We start from the raw sequence: 6,048 nt of genomic DNA on the forward strand, positions 1-6,048 counted from the left end.
GAACGATCACATGTATCGGATAGAATTTTTAAAAAGTGAGGTTGTTAAATCAATTATTCAATCAATGATTACATTTATCGAGTAAGTTAACTTAAGTGATTATGTTTAATTTATACAATAATTATTAATTGAGAGAGTCAGTATCACTATCAAATAAGGTGAATAGTTTATTTACTGGATAGAACGTTGTTAAGGTATGGCTGCTTACTGTTAATGGGTAATTTCGCGATGCTCGATTCTGAGACACTCCTGATGGCCAGAAGTGGATGAGCAAGGAAGATGGCAGGGAAGACATGCGGCTTGCGCGTTCAGCATAAAACCGGGCTAGATAACCGAGGAGTGATGGGTTAGACAGGAAAATCGTTGAGGCTGAGTAGACAGAATTAGAATTTAACATGGATCATAGGACCAGTTTTTAAGACATAATAAACGTGGAGGGAGTCGGAGGGGTCGGCATTCATCGGGGAAGCTGGAACAGGTCTTGAAACGATCGTTAGGTTGAGAGTTGGGCACAGGGCCTAGTCGTAGGCCAGTAGAACAAAACAAGTTTTGGCTAAGATTTATTTAAAAAGTGTACATTAGTAGCCATGCGTAATTAAATAAACTATGAATAAGTTTGATGTTTTTGTCTTGTAAATATTATATTTAGTTGCAAAGAGAAGCTATAATATTTTAGTGATAGATGAACATTTGATATAAAACAATAAGCTGCATGAAATTTCCATCTAAAATATGCTCGCAACTAATTGAGTGTGACACAAAACTCTGAGAAAAAATTCAGATAGAAAGAGTGATGAACAGGAATTTCACGTGGAATGTAGCGTCCGGATATTGGGAGATCTCAACCCAGGAGCAGCATCGGGACACCCGTTTGGTGACCCGAATTGCCGGCCTGGCGTAAATGAGGCCGTTGCTACAAAATCACAGGGACAGCACTGATCTTCGACTTCAACTCGACCTTCCCGTACTATCACCATATCCCTTGATACCTCCAATATGCAAAAATCTATCGATTGCAATCTTGAATAATAATATGCTAAAAATATTTTTGCTTGCTCTTGGTGACTAAAGGAAAGTGACTTCCCATTTTTACGTTTTGGCAAATGTTTGTGCGGATTTATTTCATTACATTAATAGAAACTACTAACTGTAATCATTGCTATTTACTTACACAATTCCGGCATAAAGGGCGTTTTCGCGCTTTAGTTTGGTGTTACACAGCTGCTCACTTTACACTATAAAAAATCGCCAAATCTTCAACCAACTATTTTCCTCAAATTCAGTAACGGTTTCTATTTAACTAGGAATAATAATACTGAATCAGTATTGTAGGACTGGGGTGAATTCCTACTTTTGCTGCCAGGCAAAAAAATGTGTCGCAGGCAATCCCAGCCCCTTTTGCACACCAATCTATTTTCATCGACTTTGCCCATTATAATGATCGCTGTTTGTGTTAAACATTGAAGTAAATCGAAATGAAACGCCGCCGATGCTGCACTCTTAATAAAGTATAAGGATCCATCATCTCTTTTACAGAGCATTCGCGCACACATTCCCCTTCCCATTTCTCTATCTACATAGATATATCGAAAATCTATAACCACATGTATTCTCGAACTTGTTTTCTTTATTAATATTGACAGAATATACAAGTATGTCATACTTCTACACTTACTAGTAGGATACCCACCGGTTTATACGAACTATGGATCAACCCAGGATAATTCTCAGCACGGAGTGCAAAAGGATAACTGATGGGGCCAAATTGCCCATTTTTAGAGGCCCGTTAGTGCCTCCAGGGGTGCCAACGGGGCAAAGGACAATTTTCGCAAGGGGTGGGGGGCACTCCTGGATCCTGGTAAATTGCACGGGAATTTGGAGAACGCTTCCCGCAAGGCTGGCGCGCGCTGCAGCCAGAAGTTAAAGGTAATGTCGCCAGAGCCCGGCGACATCATCTTCCTCGTTTTGCCAACTCTCGGGTTCGCTCTACATGTCCCCCTCTGGCATGGTCAAAGGGTACTGCACAAGATAAAGTTCACTTGGTTGTGACATGTAAAGAGGATTGGCTAACCAGCAGAGAACAGAGTGTCGGGATGAATGGTTCATTCTCTGTTTGGCAACCAGTAACTAGTGGGGTTCCACAGGTATCAGGCTGGGACCCCAACTATTTACAATCTATATTAATGACTTGAAAGAAAGGACTGAGTGTAACCTAGCCACGTTTGCTGACGATAAAAAGATGAGAGGAAAACAAATGTGTGAGTGGGATACAAAAAATCTGCAAAAGAACATTGAAAGGCTAAGTGAGTGGGCAAAAAATTTGGCAGATGGAGTAAAATGTTCGAAAGTGTGAGACAGTTTGGCATAAAAAAATCAAAGAGCAAGTCATTATTTGAATGGCAAAAGATTGCAAAGTGCCGCAGTACAGCGGGACCTGGGCGTAATTGAACATGAAATACAAAAGGATAGTACGCAGGTACAGCAACTGATAACAGTAAGGCCAATGGTATCTTGGGCTTTATTGCAAAGGGGATGGAATATAAAAACAGGGAAGGCTTGCTACAGCTATAAAAAGTTTTGGTGAGGCCTCCCCTGGAACACTGTGTGCAGATTTGGTTTCCATATATACGCAAGGGTATCATTGCTTTGCAGGCAGTTCAGAGAAGGTTCACTAGTTTGCTTCCGAGAATTCTGGAGTTGATTTATGAGGAAAGGCTGAGAAGGTTGGCCCTATATTCTATGGAGTTCAACAGAAGGAGAGGTGATCTTATCGAAACGTATAAGATTATGATCGTGTTTGACAAAATGCATGGAGAGAGTCTGTTTCCACTGATGGGGGAGACTCGAACTAGGGGGTATGATCTTAGAATAAGGGGCCGCCCATTTAAAACAAAGATGAGGAGGAATTTATTCTCTCAGAGGGTTGTAAATCTATGGACTTCGCTGCCTCAGAGAGCTGTGGAAGCTGGGATACTGAATAATTTTAAGTCAGAAATAGACAGTTTCTTAAACGATAAGGGGATAAGGGGTTATGGGGAGTGGGTGGGGATGTGGAGTTGAGTCCATCATCAGATGAGCCATGAACTTATTGAATGACAAAGCAGGCTCGAGGGGCCGTATAACCTACTTCTGTTCCTATTTTTTATGTTCTTATGTTCTTATGGTCCGAGCCACCATCGTGGAGCCCGTTATGCTCTTTTGGGTGCCAGGCTGCAGGACCAGTATCACGCTGTCCTGGTGGTTTAGTGGAGACCACCAGAGGCTTGCAAAGTGCACAGAGGCCTTCACCTTTAGGCGAAGGGTAGGGGCATTAAACCGCATCAGCGTTATGTTGAGCATCTGTGTAACACTGCACTACTCACCCTGTTAGCGCTGCTGGTACCGCCACTAAAGTAAGTGGAACGCGCGAGTTTGCACTCCACTTCATTTGAGCGGCAATAAGCCAAATTCAGCAACCGGGGCGGGACTTCCATACTGGGCGCCGGACGTCCCAACCCCAGCTGGTTACCACCCCAATCAGGGTGCAGGGCAATTTCGCTCCGTGAGCTTTCGCCGATTTATACACCTAGATGTGAGATCAGTCGCTCTGAACCTATCAATTCTGAGATTATTCTCATGTCGTGTTTCTGTTGTCATGTGCCGCATCACCTGTAAATGGAAATGTGCCACCATAGACACTCCAGTCTCGCTGGTGTTAGAGTTGTGTTTATGTAGAATATATAGAGATTGTTTGGTTATAAAGATCAGATGTCAACAGAATCTAGAACAGTTTGGAGGCGTGTTAGCTCCAAACAAGCGATAAATCTTACACATACCCTTTGATGCTCCTTAAATTGCATTAACATGAATCCTCCTGCTTACTGAGTATTCTCTTGCAGTATCCCAATGGTCTCATCTAAACCGTGGTCGGCTCTATCAAATAATACATTCTCATAATACAAACGTATTAATACTGACGATTGTATTTTAAGCTACTTTCCTGTTATATTATACTGTATCCTACAGTTGACAACTAATTATCGGGAAAAATGTCGAGATACAGGTGACACTGGAAACGCACTAATAATTTTTGGGGTATCTTTTGTAAACGGTGTTCTGCTGTGGTTGGATGAAGTCTCAAAATTTCACAGAATAACTGTCACACTTATGTGTTTGCTGAGACTTTGACGGGTAGCTTCCCAATGTTAACTTTCTTCTTACTCTCAGTTAATTTAGTGGCAATTGTGATCCTGTCCCTAGGAAGGTGCGGTCTCTCCAGATGTACCACTCGGTACCTTGTGTTCATGGCGGTGACGGATCTTCTGCTCGTTATCACAGCTGTGATATTCAATCGGATTAGTGGCATTTATTTTCCAGGTAGTTTTTTGTCCCTGACCCCGGCGTGTACTCTTAGTCCTGTGGTAATTTATGCAGCCACGGAGAGTTCGGTCTGGTTAACGGTCGCTTTCACCTTTGATCGATTTGTAACCATTTGTTGCCAGAAGCTTAAAACAAATTATTGCACCGAGAAAACAGCGGCTGTGGTTATAGGAACGGTCTGTTTACTGAGCTGTTTAAAAAGCGTTCCTTGGTACTTTATATACGAACCGCTCTATATAATCAACAAGGTCCCGTGGTTTTGTAATATTAAATCAAGCTTCTACACTTCACTCGCGTGGATAGCGTATGATTGGTTTGCTCGTCTTTTTAACACAGGCCTCCCATTCTTCCTGATCTTGCTGCTGAATGCTCTGACCGTCAGTCACATTGTAGCAGCCAACAGAGCCCGCAGGAGGCTCCGGACCCACATCAATGGAAAGAACGAGAGTGACCCAGAGATGGAAAGCCGGAGAAAGTCCATCATTTTACTCTTCACCGTCTCGGGCAGTTTTATCCTGTTATGGATGACGTATGTTGTAAATTTCTTGTATGTGAAAATTACAAACGGATCTTAATTCGCAGGTTCCAATTTCAATGACCCCAATTTCATTTGCCAGGAAAGTAGAAACATGCTCCAGCTCCTAAGTTGCTGCACCAACACGTGTATTTATGCAGTGACCCAGAAAAAAATTAGGGAGGAGTTAAAGCATGCGGCAAAATATTTTTGCAATCGAATTGTAAATTTAGTAAACTAGAAAAGCTTTAAGAGTCGGCTTCAATTACTACTCGGATTATATGTTGGTGTCTTTCTTTTCTTCGGCCTGACATTCTGTCATGACATTGGTCTTTGTCGGCCTTGTAAAATGTGCAGCCGATTCGCTATTGCCAGCTTTGCACTACCGCTCCCTTCAAGACTGTCCGCTTCGTCCCTGACTAGTTTCCTCTTAAGAACATAAGAACGTAAGAAATATGTGCAGGAGTAGGTCATGTGGCCCTTCCAGCCTGCTTTGCTGGTCAATAAGGTCATGGCTGAACTTGCACATCATCTCCACTTCCCATCCCCATATTCGTTTTGAGCCCAAAAATCCATTGACCTCTGTCTCGAATATACAACGACTGAGCCTCCACAGCCCCCGGGAACATAAACATTCGAAATATTCACCATCCTCTGAGTGAAGTAATCCCTCCTCATCTCAGTCCTAAATGGCCGACCGGTTATGCTGGGTCTATCACCCCTAGTCCTAGAATTTACAGCGAGGGTAATCATCCTCTTATCATCGACGCTGCCAAGCCCACTTAAAATTGTCCCCGTTCAATGGGATCACCTAATTCCACTAAACTCCAGATAATATAGGCCCACTCTACTCAAGCTTTAATCTCTCGGTCTGACACGAGGCCACTCCCTTCTCCATTTTAACCCTGAGGTAATCAAAGGATAATGCAAAATGATCTGGCAAATCGTCAGGTCAGTAAAGTTCACAAAGGAACACGAACAAATGTGTAATAAATTCCTTTGTGTATTTTCTTAACATGGACTTTAAACCTATTAAAGTGTGCGCTCTTGGGCAAAAAATACCAAAGTTAAGTTCTCAAGAAGAAACTTCATCATTGGAAGGACTGCCCTCCTATTACTGTCCCAAATTGGCACAATGTTTTCCTGACGCTGCACATTAGGTTTTGATACAATCA

At 42.5% G+C, this 6,048-nt stretch overlaps 1 pseudogene; it reads left to right on the forward strand.

Moving 5' to 3' along the window:
• The first annotated feature begins 4,181 nt into the window (after nucleotides 1-4,181).
• Nucleotides 4,182-5,114, forward strand: LOC139235439 (probable G-protein coupled receptor 139; annotated as a pseudogene).
• The last annotated feature ends 934 nt before the right edge of the window (nucleotides 5,115-6,048 follow it).

Source organism: Pristiophorus japonicus, chromosome 23 (genome assembly GCF_044704955.1).
Source record: "Pristiophorus japonicus isolate sPriJap1 chromosome 23, sPriJap1.hap1, whole genome shotgun sequence".
In the NCBI taxonomy this organism is placed as follows: Eukaryota; Metazoa; Chordata; class Chondrichthyes; family Pristiophoridae; genus Pristiophorus; species Pristiophorus japonicus.